The sequence below is a fragment of the Momordica charantia genome, assembly GCF_013281855.1.
Source record: "Momordica charantia cultivar OHB3-1 chromosome 9 unlocalized genomic scaffold, Mcharantia_2.0 BLBB01000009.1, whole genome shotgun sequence".
NCBI lineage: Eukaryota > Viridiplantae > Streptophyta > Magnoliopsida > Cucurbitales > Cucurbitaceae > Momordica > Momordica charantia.
The window spans coordinates 8,108,911-8,126,607 of record NW_028275167.1 but is presented as its reverse complement, the minus strand read 5'-3'; positions in this window follow the sequence as shown (position 1 = coordinate 8,126,607).

Sequence of the window (17,697 nt, the reverse complement as noted above, 5' to 3'; positions counted from 1 at the left end):
AACATCCAATTGAAAGATCAATGTCTTATTTATTTTCATCATTGGAAAATACTTTTATTTTTTATTTTTTTGTTTCATTTTTGATCGAAAATTTAAAAAGAATTTTTGTTTAAAAAAAATTTGAAAAAGTTGTTTGAATGATTTTTTTAAAACACAATATAAAAAGAATCCCAACAAAATTTGGAAAACAACACAATTTTGTATTTTCAAAATTATTTGACAAAAATTTTAGTTTTCAGCATTTAAATTTTTTTCATTATTTTTTTTACATTTAAATTTTCTATTTTCTTATTATCTGCATTTAATTATCTGTATTTAAATTTATTTTATTTTTTGAATTTTAGTATGTCATTAAAAGAAACTTTATTTTATGTAACATCAATTATATAATTGTGTTTTTAATATTATATTTGAAAATGAAATTTATATTTAATATTTTTCTAAAAAAATCTTATATAATATGAAATAATTCGTCGTAAAAAATAACATATAAAAAAGATACTAAATTAATAAAAACAAATTCAATATAAATACAAATTATATTGAATTAATGTATAAATTATATCAATATTCTTAAGGATATTTTTGGAAGATTACATAAATTTACGCACGAATAATTAACCTTATAAATCTTCCTACAAAACAAACGCATTTATCTTAAATTTCGGACATCTAAAATTTCGGCGAACATCTACATCTCCAAAAATAAACGGCCCCTTAAGTATAAACTACATAATTATACCAAATAAACTTAACATTTACAGCTTTATCACACGCCCTAATAATATTACATATATGTATCAATAGAATGAAAACAATAATGTTATCGCATTTTTGCCCCTCATCTACACTGGACGAAATATAGGGCTATTTGATAATCATTTATGTTTTTGTTTTTGCTATTTTGTGTTTTTAATTTTTAATTTTTTTCTTAAAAAATAAAAACTTTGATAATTGTTTTTTGTTTTAAAAAATAGAATACCAAATATGTTTGTATCTATTTTTAGTTTTCTATTTTTTAAAAGTTGGAAAATTGACAATATATATTAGAGAGATAAAATTCTATGTAGAATAGAGATGATAATGGTAGGAGATGGGAGTGAGGATAGATGTTCACTTCCATTCTCGTGCTCGTAAACATTTTTAGTCCCCCGTCTCCACCCCGTTCTTTGGTTCGAGAATCGAGATCTAGGTTAAAGAATCTTATTTGGGGACGAGAATATTAGTGAGAAAAATTACCAATTTTATAATTAATTTTAATTATTTTTAGAATTTAAAAAATTAAAAAAGTGTAATAAATATATTAATTATTTTTAGAATTATTATTTACTACTATAAATAATGAATTTTAAAAATATTTTAATACTTTATTCACAATTTAGTAAATATGTCAATAAAATATATATTAATTATTAATAAAATGGAAACGGAAACCGCGTCGGGACATGCATTTCCTATTTTTAAAGTGCGGATCCAATCGTGTTTGTCCATCCCTAATGTAGTTACATAAAAATATAAGTTTAGAGAATATGAAAATAAACTTTTGAAATATAAATTTTAGAGAGATGAAGAAAAAGATTTAGAAAAAAAATAGTGAAAGAAAAATTAAATTTTATAGTAAAAGGGTAAAGTTGAGAGGAAAAATTTAGAGATAAAAACCAAAAAAATTTAGATATAAAAACAAAATTCGAAATTTACTTTTTCGAGAAAATAAATAAATACAAAGAGAAATAAATGTTATAGTGAAAGAAAATTTATAATTTTCAGATGGAAAATAGATTAAGAAGAAAAAGAAAAGTGATGCAATTTTAGAGAGAGAAAAGTTTGAGAAAATATTAAATTTTTAGAGAAAGAAATGAGGTTGATATGTTAGAAAAAAGAAAGAAAATAAACCTACTTAGAGATGAAAAATTGAGAGAGAGAGAAACAACGATAAATATTTAAAATATTAAAATTTTAGAGGGAGAAAAATAGATTTTTTAGGAGATATTTATGGAGAAAAGAGTTGGTGGGAAAGAAATTTGTTAGAGGTAAATATGTCAAATAAAAAAAAGTTTTGTATGAGGAGAAAAAAATAGATTTTGAAGAATAGAAGTTAGTTTATAAAAACTACTTTCTTTTTTTTGTATTTTTATTTTTGAAAAACAAAAAATAGAAAATTGAATTGGTTATCGAACACCCATGTTTTTCAAAAACTAAAAACCAAAAAACATAAAACAAAATGGTTATAAAATGGGTCTTTAAGGTCTGTTTGATTTACCATCTTTATTGTTTTCAGATTCACTTAATCTTGGACAATAAATATGCCTTTAACAAATCGTGGAAATACCGAAAACAACATTTTTTATGTTTCTAGTGCTTTCAGATTTTAAACATTAAAAATAGATAAAAATTTTGATAAATATATTGTTTCATATTATAAACTCAATTCATTTTTGTTAAAATTAAAACAAGTGAGATATTATATTGTTAAATAATAATTATAAATAATTTATAACAAAGATGTTAAAGGTCCATTTGATTCTTTAACTTAGATCTCTATTTCCAAATCAAAGAACGAAATGGAGATGGTGGACTAAAATTTTTACAAGCACAAGAATGAGAGACTGTATTTTTACTCTCGCCACTCTCGCCGCACATTATTGTCAATTCCATAGAATTTTTCCTCTCAATATATATTTCCAATTTGCTAATTTTTAAAAAACAGAAAACAAAAAATGCTTACCAAATAAAACAAAAAACAAAAAATAGTTGTCAAACATAAAATTAAAAAAACTAAAAACTAAAAACCAAAAATAGAAACCATTATCAAATGAGTCTTTAATTAATATTATTTTAAATTAAACTAATTGGTAATTATTACTAGTTTACAAATATATTACTAAACACGTTCAACAATTTAAATTGAGATTTAATTTTCAAATATGCTCTTAAACACATGTGAAGAAACTGAAAATAAAAAATACAATTTTTTCTCTTTCTTCCTTTAGCTTTTTCAGTATAAATTTTCTCACTATAATCTTTTTCTTTTTAATTTATATTTCTTTTCAGAACACATCTTTTACTAAATTTTACTCTTTGGTTCTGTCTATATAACTTCTCTTTTATCTAACTTTTCTCTTTTAAACATTTCTCTCCTCCTCTAAGTTTCTAATTAATATTTTCTCTCTATATATCTGTTTCTAACATTTTCTCCCTCTAAAATTTCTCTATCTCTAACTTTTTTCTCAAAATAATTTTCTCTCTCTCTAAACTTTTATTTCAAAATAATGCCTCTACATATTTTGCTTTGTCCCATTGTTGGGAAGCATTTTGTATTATTTGGCTTCTTAAGAATTTTATTTTTTGGCGACGGAATTTTTAGCGACCAATTAAAATTTGGTCGCCATAGGATACTTTTGGCGACAAAATTTTCATTCGTCGCCAAAAATTCTGTCTACTTTGAAATTTTTTAGACAAAACTTTTGGCGACCAATTAAAATTTGGTCGTCATAGGGTACTTTTGGCGACCAAATGTAATTTTCGTCGCCAAAAGTATCCTATGACGACCAAATTTTAATTGGTCGCCAAAAGTTTTTAATAAAAAAATTTTTTATTCAAAACTTTTGGCGACCAATCAAAATTTGGTCGTCATAGGGTACTTCTGGCTACCAAAATTACATTTGGTTGCCAAAAGTACCCTATGATGACTAAATTTCAATTGGTCACCAAAAGTTTTGAATGAAATGAGATTTTTTATTCAAAGCTTTTGATGACGAAACCTTAAATTCGTTGCCATAGGGTACTTTTGGCGACGAAAATTACATTTTGTCGCGAAAAGTTTTGAGAAATAAGCGGGAATTTCACCGCCAAAATTTTTAGTGAAAGTTTGTGCGACAAAGCTTATGGCGACGAAAGCCATATTTTGTCGCCATAGGGTACTTTTGGCGACGAAATGCAATTTTCGTCGCCAAAAGTTTTGAGAAAAAAGTGGGAAATTCACCACCAAATTTTTTAAATGAAAATGCAGGTGACGAAATTAAAGGTTGTGGCGACAGAATTTATTTGGTCGCCATAGGTCACGATTAAACCTAGCCCTCTCCCTTTATCTTTCATTTCTGCATCATTTTTCTTTCTCCTTCTTCCTCCATTTGTTGCCACCATTCCCTTTCCCCTCCATTCGCTCTTTCTCCTCCATCCCTGCATCCGCTTCTCCCCCTCCCTTTGTTGGTCCGTCATGATCGTCCATCCACCGCCGCTCTTCTTCCTTTGAGGTAAAATTTTTAATTGTTTTGTTGTTATTTTGTAAAAGTAATATAGTCATCTATAAATTACAGGGTGCCCATGCTTATTTGTCGCTGTCATCGTCATTGTTGCGTTTTTCTACTATTCTTTATAGGTATAATTTCAATCTTTGAATCTATGTTGTTATGGACTTGAAATCAAATTAATGTTGTTTTTTAATTGTAGATTTTTGAAGTCTGAATTTGGTTGTTGAAGTATTATGGTAGAGAGTTGAGAAAATTGATTTTTTTAGAAAACATTGAATCGATTTATTTTTCGTTTATTTTTTCAGGTTATTTTCATTGTTCTCTTGGAAGCTTGGAAATTAGAGAAGGTTATATAAAGTCAAAAGAAGATAGGACTTTCTAGAATAGTTTAGAAAAAAGCTGTAATCGAAATTTAGCTTATATTGTGTTTGACTTTATGTACTAGACCGATTGTAAAATATGTTTTTGTTTAATATAAATCTAAGTTGATATGATAATTTGAATACGTGTTTGCGTTTGATTTAAATTTGAAGAAATATTTAGGTAGCAAGATTGGTTAAAAAAAAAAAAAAGGAAGAAGCGTGTGAAGATTGGAGGCAAAATTGAACCTTTGGCAACAAAATTTCAATTTTCGTCGCCGAAATTTCATCGCCGAAGGTCTATGGCGACGAAATCTGATTTTCGTCGCCAAAGGCCTACAGCAATGAAATTTGAATTTTCGTCGCAAAAGGTCTATGACGACGAAAATCTGATTTTCGTTGCCAAAAGCCTACAGCGACGAAATCTGATTTTCGTCGCCAAAGGTCTATGGCGACGAAACTATAAATTTCGTCGTCAAAGACCTTTCGTGACGGGGCTATAGAGACCATTGCTTTCGTCGCTAGAATCTTTTGTGGACGATTTTTGACCTTCGACGACGATTCCTTCTGTCACCGAATCTGAAAATTCTTGTAGTGAATTTATTAGCGTAATGCATTGTGTCTTTAATGATATTTTTAATAAAATGTCTAGTAATAATAAAATATGAATGTGTGAGAGCTTAATTCAACTAATAATAATGATAATGATAATAATAATGATAATAATAATAATAATAATAAATTAAAGCAAAACCATTTTTATTATAAATACTTTTGGAACAACAATAAAATTTCTTCTAACAACAATTTAACTATAATTTAGAGGTTTTTTTTTTAATTAATTTTACTTGCAATCATTGTCTTTCACTTTTAATCTAATAGAGTGGCATACATAATGTCGCAACGTCATCGCGACGCGGAGCGGCCGACGTCATTCCCTGAAGGGACTCTTTCGAGATAAGGGTTTGGAGTCGCGGGTCCTAAAAATAAAACAAGGTCTTGTCGGTTCGGGAGTCGACTGAGCTAGGGAAGGTGGAAGATTCCAATTCCCGTTATTGGAGTTTTTGAAATAATTATTTAACAAACAAAAATAATAATAAATAAATAAATAATTTTAATTTTAGAAAATATTAAGACTTGAACTTGTGACATGAGAGTTGACACTCAACATCTCACCAATGTGCCACAACTTGGAGATATTAGCAATGTTACTTTTTAAAATACAAATTTTGAAATTACTTTTACTCAAAAGAAGAGAAGAGACAAATGGTTGAGATTGGAGAACAATAGAAAGTGAAAGAAGGAAGTCAGAGTAGGGAAATTTTGAGCAACTACAAGTACGAATTCATGAAGCAGTCAATCATAAGAGTCCAATGTTATTTTATTACCTTAAAAGTTCTCAGGGTAACACTAGGTGGATAATTTTAGACATTTACCACGCAATTAGATGTGGCAGGCTTAGCAAAAGGCTTTTTATGGTAAATAGGCAAATATTGATATTCATCACAAAAATTGTATGTGACGGGCTGAGCCAATGATTTTTTTTTTTTTTTGCAGTAAATGGTCAACACTCAATGTTGACCATATTTGCCATATATCGGTAAGCTAGGCTCAAGGTAGATTAGTCTCAAAGCGGGCTAGACTCAAGATTTTATAGGGTGTGAGTAATTTTGGACTCTCACCTCAAAAAGGCATTCGGTTCGCACATAGGAAGAAATAGGGAGGCTAACATAAAGCTGCTTTGAGTTAGGGTTTAGCCTGAGAACAAATCTTGGTAAAATTATATCTCATTGAGGACCTTGAAGGCATTCACAATTTTTCAATTTTTTTTTCATTTTTCATTTCTTTTTCACAACCTTTTTCTTTTTTATTATTTTTTCACTTTTTTTTCCATTTCCTCCAACTGACTTACAATGATTGTTTGATTCTTGTTAAAGTCTCAACTAACAAGAATGATAAGAGTAGACCATATTAAAAATATTATTGAGAAATTTCAAAACATGTAATTTCTTTTTTATCGAGAGCCTTTCAAAGAAAACATTTTTTTTTCAACCAATGATATGATATGAGTGATGCATGAATGAATGTATGACTTTGATTTTTTTCTTTTAAAGAAAAATAGCTCAATTTCCACACACTCACATTCTTTTTTTACAAGTACTTAGCTAAATCATGGGTGACTAAAGCTTCATTGTCATTTTAACACTAGCAAGCAATCTCAAAGATGACTTCAAAGAAGAAATAAACTTTATTGATAATGCAAAGCAATAGGTCAACATTAATTTTAATAATCTTGGACACTTATGATTCTAGTACTTCATGTGTTGACCATCTTCCTTTGAAAACTTTAGCCATCATACCTTCATTAGAACTTACACTTTATGCTTTAGTGAAGTACAGTTCTCAGTTGAATGACCTACAGCTCCTGCATGATAATCACAACGAACATGCGGGTCGTACCACTTTGGATAAGGAGGTTGCAATGGCTCTACGGGTATGGGAGCTAATAGATTACCTTGAAATAATTGGGATAACAACTCAGTGTAGGATATTGGGATCGGATGGAAGCTCTCTCGCTTTAGTTGCCTCCGACTACTATGATTATCGGGTAATGTTGACAACTTTAGTCGTGGGTCATACTGCAGAGCCAATGAGTTTATGGGTACTGTATACGGATTATTGTATATCGTAGGTCCTTGCTGGTGCATCCACTTGCGCTTCGAAACTACTGCCTAAACTTTATTTTTCCTTTTAAAAGAGCTTCTATTCGTTTCAAGGTGTGACTCTTTATTAATTAAAGGCACTGGCGGTTGTTCCATTGCTTCTCCCCATCTCTGAGCATATTCTTTCCCTGCAATCTCTTCAACATTTCCATTGGTAACATTTTCTTTTTCTTTACCTTTTAAAATATTTGAGTGAATGACCTTTGATGCTTGTCCATCTTGGAATGTGAATTCAACTTGACAGATTGTAGGAGCTTGTTGGCCTTTCTTGGAAAGCTGAGCTTCATGTGATGAATTATGCTGGGGGAAGCCCTCTATTGACTGACAAGGAGGTGAGTTCACCTTAGGTGATGAATTATTATGAGGTTCGACTAAATTGTTAGGTTGAGAAATGCCCCCAACAATATTTTTTAAGATATTGAAAATTTATGTGATTTGTCCCTGAATCTTATCAATGTCTTGTCTAATCTTCTTTAGCTCTACATTTTGCACCTCCATGACCTGTTCTTGAATCTCGCCTCTTATTTTCTTTAGCTCAGTATTCAATTCTTCCATGACCCGTTCGTGGATTTTGATTCTAAGTTTCTTTAGCTCAGCGTTAAATTCTTCCATGTTATGCTGCTTTATGTACCTTGTATATAAAGAATAGTAAATATGTGGTTATTGAGCTATTTTTTCTAAGAGTTCGTATTAATTATAATGTAATGGAGAATGCACAGATTTTGATTTTTTTAAGATAGAAATTGATATGCATGAGATAATGTTATGCAAATTTTGGATCACAAATTAAGGGAAATTTTAAATGATTATGAACATGTGAAATGATGCATGCATAAGATGATATTTTTTTAGTTTATGTTATGGACATGCAGAATGATGCAAGGAAAGAACAGTTTTAATTTACTTTTAAGAAAAAAATGTGCTATCAATTACCGCGAAGTGATATGATATGCAATCTAAATGCATGTAAATGTAATGCTAGACTATAAATCATCTCAGGAGGGAAGATCGTGAATATGCGCATGAAATGAAACCTTAAGGTTATAAGGACGAACACCTAAATAAGTGAATAGGTTTAAAAGTTTTTATGTGCCTACAACAGAGACATTTACAACCCCCTTTGAAATGCAACACTTCTATCTAAACTTAAGAAAATAGTTAGGAAGAAATAAGGTAAATGTTTTTTTCCTTTTCTTTTTTTCTTTTTTAATTTAAAAAAAATGGTTCATTTAAAACCTTATGGTTAAAACTCGGCCAAATTGACCCTATTTTTTTTTTTAAATAAACAATATGACACAACAAAAATAAAATGTAATATGAATGTGAGCGTGAAGTTATGTACTAATGCATCCTAGATGATAGTGGCCCTCAAATCTTCCATATGCTTTGGCAGTGTGGTCGACTTGAGTGGAGAATTTCATGCGCCTGCACGGGAACCGAAATTCCACGAAGGTCACACTACTCAGTCTCCGATCTAATCTTAAGGGTAAAGCCTGGGTAGGAGGCTTGTGAATGTGTGTGAGATGCGTGATGATGCAAAACAAAATCATAATGCATATAAATATTTACAAAAATTGAAAAAAATAACAAATAACAAAAATGGGACCAAAACATATTACAATAGGATAATGAACGACAAAATAAATGGCTTGACTCTCTTAATACTCCCCAGTGGAGTCGCCAAGCTGTCGCAACGTCATCGCGACGCGGAGCGGCCGACGTCATCCCCTGAAGGGTCTCTTTCGAGATAAGAGTTTGGAGTCACCACCAGTCATCTACGAGGTGTGATTGGTCACCTAAAAATAAAACAAGGTCTGCGAAAACAGATTGTCGGTTCGGGAGTCGACTGGGCGTAGGGAAGGTGTTAGTACCCTACGACACCCGTTCGAAAACGGTACCACATTTTGTCAAAAATTATCCTATTATTTTATTTGGTCCAAAAAAAAGTAAATATTTTTATTTTATTTTAAATGTCACATATTATATTAATTCACATTTTGTAATAAGATATGAATTAATAGGTATGAGTGGCACAAAGACCATTAGAAAAATTTTGACACCTCGAGAATATTAGAAGGTTCCAATTCCCGTTATTAGAGTTTTGAAATAATTATTTAACAAACAAAAATAATAATAAATAAATAAATAATTTTAATTTTAGAAAACATTAAGACTTGAACTTGTGACATGAGAGTTGACACTCAACATCTCACCAATGGAACTTGGGTCATGTACATTAAAAAACCAAGCCTCTTACCACTATTCCAACATCCTATGATGTAAACATTGCATTCTTTTACAAAAACAAATATTTTAATTTATTTTTTTAAACTAAAAAAAATTACGAATTTTGTTAAATAAAAACAAAAAATAAATAACTTTTTTTTATTTATTTCGAAATTAACAAGATTATTTAAAAGAAATTTAAAAATAAAATCAAATTTACTTTAACAAAACTTATTTGTTAAAAACTGATTTTTTGTTAAGATTCTTTTCAAAATCATAACCACCAAACCATTAAAGGAAAATAAAAAAATGAGATTTTATTATAGAAAAGACTATTTTTATCTTTTTTTTTTTTAAATCCTGTAGTATAAGAAGACTCTTTTTAATTAAAAAATAAAACAAAGTTGAAAAAAAAATAATAATAATAAACCTTGTTAAAAAAATTAAATAAAAAACTAACTTTTAAACTTTGTATTGAAATTTAAAAGAATCCAAAAATTTTTTTAAAAAACAAGATTTATTTTATAAAACTCTATTTTAACCAGACTTTAAAGTAATATCTTTTATTTAAACAAAATTAACTTTATATTTATTTAAAAAAAGAAAAAAAACTTTCTTTATTAGAAAAAGAAAAACCTTTTTTATTTTAAAATATCAAAATCCTTATTTTCTTTTCAAAACTTATTTAAAATTTCTTTGATCTTTTGAAAAAAGGTTTCTTAATATAAAAAAGTTTCTTTTCCAACAGATCTTTTTACTCACTTAAAGCACACCATCAGGAAGGAGGTTACCGTAGTGCAGCGAACTTGGAAGAAGCTGTGAAGAAGGCTGTTATTGCTGCGTGGTCGCTGGAGGTCGTTGGAGTTCGTGGTTGGAGGTCTTACCGTTCGCTTGCATCGCCTGAGGTAGTCGTGGGTATGAAGGAGAAAAGGTGGTGGTGGTGGGATATGAAATGAGAAGAGATGGAGTGGTGGTTATGGAGGAAAAAGACAATCTTAGAGAGGGAGAGAAGAAGAAAAGATGAGGGATTTGTAGTGAGTATTTAAGGGGGGAGGCGATTCTCCCTGAAAAGAACTTAAAAAAAAAACTTGCTTCACTATTTTCTTTCTAATTCTCTGCCTTGTATGCACTGTCCCTTAAATACATAAATAAAAATAACGGTATAAGAAGAAGAGTCAAAAGAAGAGAAAAAAAAGGAGGGAGAAGAAGAAGGGGAGGAGACACGTACCTTGGGTTTGAACTTTATGTTAAAACTAATAATAAAGTAAAATGATGTTATTTTTAATTAAAATCAAACTTTTTTAAATAATAATAATAACAAAAAAAAATAAAATAAGCCGGATCAAATACGGTGTCCATACGTAATAAAACAAAGAATGGCAAAGATGATTGATCTTTTTGCCAAAAAGAAAAAAATCCATCGGAAATAAAGGCATGATGTATTTAATTTTAAATAAAGTAACTGACAATTAATCAATATTTCATAAAATTAATCAAAAATAAAAATAAAAAAAGAGGAATATGAAAATAGAGCTTCTAAGCCTCTAGCATATTGATAGAATTTTGCTAAGTCGTTTGCAAGTATAAAAAGTTATTGGTGGACCTGTTGCAAGCCTGCAAGGGACTAATGCAGTGGCCTACAGCGACGTTTATTTGTGTAAGTATGTATTTTCACTATGATGCACTCTTACCTCCTCGCCACACACAAACAGAGCAGTAAAAGACGACAAAGTAAAATATATGTTTCATCATCTCAAGCTCATCCAATCATTTCGTTGTCCTATCCCTCAATTTGGCCTGTACCATACCCTCTATGTGATTGATGTTAAGTTTTGGATTTCCCCATTTGTACATAATTTTATAATTATACCCTTGATTGGGTCCCTTTTTATCTTTTTCTATATCTGTTATAGGAGGTAAAATGGTCCAAACAGGAAGGGAGATTGGACCGAAAGGAAGGAGAAAAAGCCACATGAGGATCGGCCCACTTGGTGACTGACCCCACCTCAATGCTGAGACCTTCTCGGCTGCAGGTCGAGGAGATAATTCGACCTCTCGCCTAGGCCCAAATCTGATATGGGAGCCAACGACGAGCCAACAACTAAGGAAGTCTGACTATCCTAGATGACTTAGGGTTTGAATCCAAGATATACTAGTGGAGAAGAGCAACCATTAATAGAAGAATGGATCACCCCCAAAGGGTAAGCTAATAAACCCTAATTACTTTTACTGACTGACTTAAAGCATCGGAGCCCGTGTGACTGAAGTCACACTGATTTAAGGCGATTCAGTTTTGCAGGTATCCGATCTCGTGATCAACAAGTTTGGTGCATATTTGACGAGAACCAAGGAAGCCAAAATCCCAATATCAACAATATGGAAGACAAAAAATTATGTCGGTAGATTTATGAGTTTTGGAAGTTTCTATTTGTCATTTAATTTTCTTCATAACTTATGTCTTGTTTGAAAAGTAAAATTGGTGGGGCTAACATTTATTTGCTAATGCAAGACATACCACCACTAGATAATGAAATTAGATTGTAATGTTTTGAATGGTAATGTCAACCTTCACTTTTCTCAACTGTTTCGAGCCTCCCTAGGCCCTAAGAGGTTTAAATGGAGGGTTTAAGTAGTCGGGAGTTTAGGAAAATATAAAACCAAAATTATACCTATTAGGCTACGTTTCTAATTTTTACCAAAACATTTTATTTCATAAAAACGATATTAATTTTATAAAATTTTAATTTGAAAAATATCGTTGTCTATATTACAATTTCTAGTCACTAATATATTAAAAAAAAAAAACAAAGATAGTTTGAAGAATTAAAATTTTGACAATTTTATTCCAAATTTTCAATTGATAATGTCAATAATGCTTTTAGCACAATCATAGGTAGTTCATTGGTTGAGAGAGCAAAGGTAAATCAAAAGGGAATGAATTCAAACCTCATAATTTCCACCTACTTAAAAATAATTTCCTATGCGTTTTCTTCGCAACCAAAATGTCTGTGAAAAATTTATGTTGTAATTTTTTTACTTTTCCAAAAGCAAGTTTCCTTGCAATCAGGTCTTGTCCTATCGATGTATTCTTATCTAATGGTATTCAAACTTTTGTTCTATATCATCGACATCTAAGATTAAGTAACTACCATTTACTAAGGCATATTTTCTTCTTCTTTTTCTTTTTCTAATGTCTATATATATTATATTTTTAACACTTTGCATAATTACAATATTTTATCTAAAACGTGTTAATATCCTCTAACACGAAAAGGAAATCAAATGAGGCCCATGAGGCATGAGCCACATGTTCCATCATCTCAAGCTCATCCAATCATTTCATTGTCCTATCCTCAATTTGGCCTTTACCATACCCACCATGTCATTTATGTTTAAGTTTTTGGATGTCCCAATTTGTACATAATTTTCTAAATATCCTTGATTTGGTCCCTTTTATCTTTTTTTTCATAGTAATTATATGGAAGATAAAAGATAACTGAGAAAAATACAAGTTTAGTTCCTGAGTTAGATATGTTTTTATTTGGTCCCTAAGTTTCAAAAAGTGACAGTTTTATCCTTGACCTCTAGAAAATAGTTCTAAAATGTCGTTGAGACTAAACCACTCTGATGAGTTGGATATCTATTTAACTTTATATTACTTTTAATATATGTGTCATTTTTTTATTATTATCCTTTTCTTTCTCTTTCTCTCTCTCCCACCTTTTCCCTCGCTCCCCTCTTCCTTCTAGCCTCCCAAACTCCAACCATGACTTGTGTGAAGTTTAGTCTCAAAGACCTTTTAGAATTATTTTCTAAAGGTCGGATAGACCAAACTGTCACTTTTTGAAATACCAAATAGAAACCTATCCCTAAACTTAAGGACTAAAAGTGTATTTTAGGTGAAAATCAATTAATTACTTTGTCAAATGACTAAAATGAATGAGTAGCTACTGTGTTTTTCATTTTACATAAAATCCTATATTTTCAATATGATTTTATAAAGATATACAAATTTTTGTGAATATATTTTAAAAACTAATATTATCTCACGAAGATTTTTTTTAGGAAAAAAAATATAAGATATAAGATTTAGTTATTTATTTTTAATAACATTTAGCTATTTGTTTAGAAAGTTTATAATTCCATATATATATAGTAGCTTTCATTCATTTTCCTCTATGAGAGATATTTGTTCATGAAAAAATAACTTTCATAATTTTTAAAATAATTAAAATTGAATCTTATATTTTATTTTCCAGTCCTCAAATGTATATTGTCGTCTGATTTGAACTCTAATACTATATGGGCTCGTACATATGCTTTCACTCGAGGAAAATTAGCTAATTAATAATAAATATTTAAAAAAGGACAAAAAGATGTAAAATAATTTGAAGAAATAAAACAAAATTATTAGCCATCAATACGTTGTGATAGGATTGAGAAAGGACTAACCATATTAATTTAGTTTGTTTAAGGAAGAAGACTAGAGTGGCACGTGGAGGACAGTGATTCGCCAGAAAAATGTCTTCAAATAAAAAATCATGCAGGTCCACCTGACACCTTTCCAGGTGGATAACTTTGATCATTATTTCTCTTGCTAAATCACCAATGTCAGGGACAAACTGTCCAAGTTCGATCTGCTTGACCCGACAGGTTCGACCTCAACTCCGACTAGAATAACCGCTTGTCGTAACCCCTGTCGGTGACTAAATCTATAAATGGAGGGCATCAACCCACCATCAGGTATCAAATTTCTCCTCGAACTTAATATTAAGTTCAAACTTCTTACTAACTTGAGTGTCGGAGATTTTGCCATTTTTTGCATGTCTTCCCGTTGAGATTCAAGTCGGAGCTAAGACGAATTCGAGCTTAACCAAGGTTTAACGTTGTGTAATTCTTTGCATAAACATAGTTTATTACTCTGACGTAAAATAAATTAAACAAGAAACAAAATTATTAGCAATCAATGAGCTGTGATATATGACGACTGAAAACAGACAAATAATATAATTGTCAAATGAATTGATTGCTGTGAAATAATAGGGATTTTGAAGCATAATGGAAAAAGGAAAAATTAAAAAATAAAAATAATAGGGATTTTACTGTACAATAGTCGAGATATTGAAAATCTCTTGATAGGTGGAAGGTTTACATATTTCTTTTTTTTTCTTTTTTTTTTTTTTAAGTTTAATATAGGTCCAAGATTTACTAACCTTATTTTATAGTATGGATTTCAGTTGGAATTATATGAGTCTTTTTTTAAGTTCAATAATTCATAGGATAAAGGGTAGGATAAAGGTTGGATAAATAACATACGTATGTTATTTGGCCTTTAGCATACACACAACGTGATTGATGTTAAGTTTTGGAAGTCTTCGTGTTTGCACATAATTTTCTAAAGCATCTAATTTAGCTTCTTGGGATTCTGTCAAATTCGCATCAATCTTCTAGAATAAAAGGAATCAACGAGACCAGAGATTCGAACTCACAATAAAGTTTATGCCAATTACTGATGAGCTATGCTCGCTTTGAGACTAAAATAATAAATTAATAATTTAACATCATCGTTTTTCAATTCTTATATACAATTATGATTGAAAGATTATAAATGAAAGCCAAAATTAGGGAACTTAATTATCAAATTGTCACAAAAGTTGTTTTTTCGTTTTCTATTGCTAGGAAATGGAAACTAAAAGTAGTAGTTATGGTTGATTTTGTCTGTTCAAAACTAGAAAGACAAAAAAATAGGGAGGTTAATTATCAAACTATATGTTATAACTTATAGGTTTCATCACCAAGGGTTGGGGATTTGGAAAATAGGATTTGAACTTATCTATGGCAAGAAATTAATTAAGACTTGAACACTTAATCTAAGACCAACACAATCATGATGATATATGAAGTATTTTCATGGAGTTATATCTAAAAACATGATATGTTTTATGAATATAATGGAAATTAGAAATTTCCCCAAACTTTACATGACATTTCAAGATATGATTCATATTTTATAACTAGCTTTGGCTTAACACTTAAATTTAATCATATTTTAATTATTGTATAATTTCTATATTGAATGATTTTAAGCTCTTTCCAATATCAACATAGCTAACTGGTAAATATAATCCATGTTTACTCATTCTGCTGAGGTTGGAAGTTCAAATCCCATACACCCCACATTTTTGTTGTACTAAAAACTGAATTTTAAACTCTTTAAATAATATTTGGATAAAATATAGTTACTTCTAGTCCAAGAAATTTTTCAAAAAAAAAAAAAAAAGTTTGTGTCTAGTATTTAACATGACCAAAATTTTAAATATCGATGTCGATGAAAATGTCGAGACCTCAATTTTATGGAAATGTCGATAAAATGTCGATGTCGATGTCGATGAATATTTCTGTAATAGTTAGAAAAATTAAAAAATCGTAAAAATTATTTAAATTAACAGATAAACATTTTTCGATTTCTGAATTAGTAGAAATAATTAATATTATTAGTGACATTTTGTTGATATTTTTTATATTTTGTCGATTTTCTTGTACTACGATGGAAATGTCGATTCATCCCTCATGTCGATGTCGAACCCATGAAAACATAGATGTGTCTGATGGAAATATTGACGTGTCCAGTGTCGACAGATATTTAGAACCACGAACATGACATATTTATTATATAAAAAATGGGTTGATTTTTCCAGATGTGGCCAATAGACAACATACACTTGTGAACAACATGATCACTTAATTGAAGCAATTTTTATAGCTTGGAAATCTAATTGAAACCTTTTGAAGTTTAGGGAAATGCTAAAATTTAGAGATTAATTTTATGATTTAAGGAAATTGAACTAAAAAAATCATGACTTTTGGTTACAAACTTTATATACAGCTTTTGAAAACATTTCTGAAAATATAAAAAAATAGGAATGCATCTCATCTAGTAAAATCCTGTAAAATTGACCACTGCATAAAAAAAGAAGGTATCAATCTGAGCAATATGACAAACCAAAAGAAGTATTTTACAGTTTACTGTAGAATATACTGATTAATGAGTCTAAATCTTGTAACTACAGTTCCAAAGCTTTTGGTCACCCACTTATCTTATAAACCCTTTTAGGTCCCTTTTGTTATTAAATTAATATAACTCTTTCGTGACTATAATTTTTCCATCTTGGTCCACACTATCAAACCTCTTTTCTAATTACAGTATCTCTAGCATTTGGAGTACTGTTTTTTTCTACCCTCCTCCTTGTTTGTCTTCCTCTTAAGGATAAAAGGACATAGGTTTATAATAAATATGAACTACTTTTCTTATTGTCAATTGATTTTAAGATGAAACCTCATGAATATTGATATGCTATTAGAGTCTGACAAGCTCAAATGAGCATTCGGTACAAAAATGGGATCTAGTCAAAATCGATGAGGCAAAAGAACCACGATCTTAAGGAGACATATTAAAGATCTCACGTTGAAAATATAAGAATAGATATAGCTTAAGTTTTTGAGTCGAGTGAAAGTTTTGTAAGAAGCTCAGCTCACCCAAATTACGAAAGGTGACAATGTTGTATGTTGTCTTTTAACTTCGAAGGGCCAAAACAAGGTGTCGGGATTGGTGGTATTAGCATCTATCTTTTTGCCGGTGATCCAACCGCGGCAATCGCGAATCCAAAGGGTGCCATATTCAACATCCCTAATACGAATATTACCATATTTTTTAGGGATGATCTCATAAGCAATGGTTGAATCCTTACTATCAGAACCTGAAAAACTAAGCACATCTGCGGAACTAAACTTTAGGTACTTCCCATTGATCCCCTTGAAGGCCACATACTTTGGCAGTATATAGATGGAGCCCCAATCCACGATGCTGTAGAATGCTTGCGATTGCTTATAATTAGGATCTCCATGGGGACAGGCTGCATTGGGAATGTTGGGGACTTGGGGACTATTGTATATATGTAAAGCTTTGCCGAGCATATGAATCATATATGGGTTCGAACAACGTACATCTCCAATCGTTAGGGTCGTTTACGGGCTCGGAGGCGGTTGCAACGATGTACTATATTCAGAACATCATGTGGAACATCATGAAAGCGCTTCATGATTATTTTATGTTTAAACAATTATTTTATGTTATTCTCT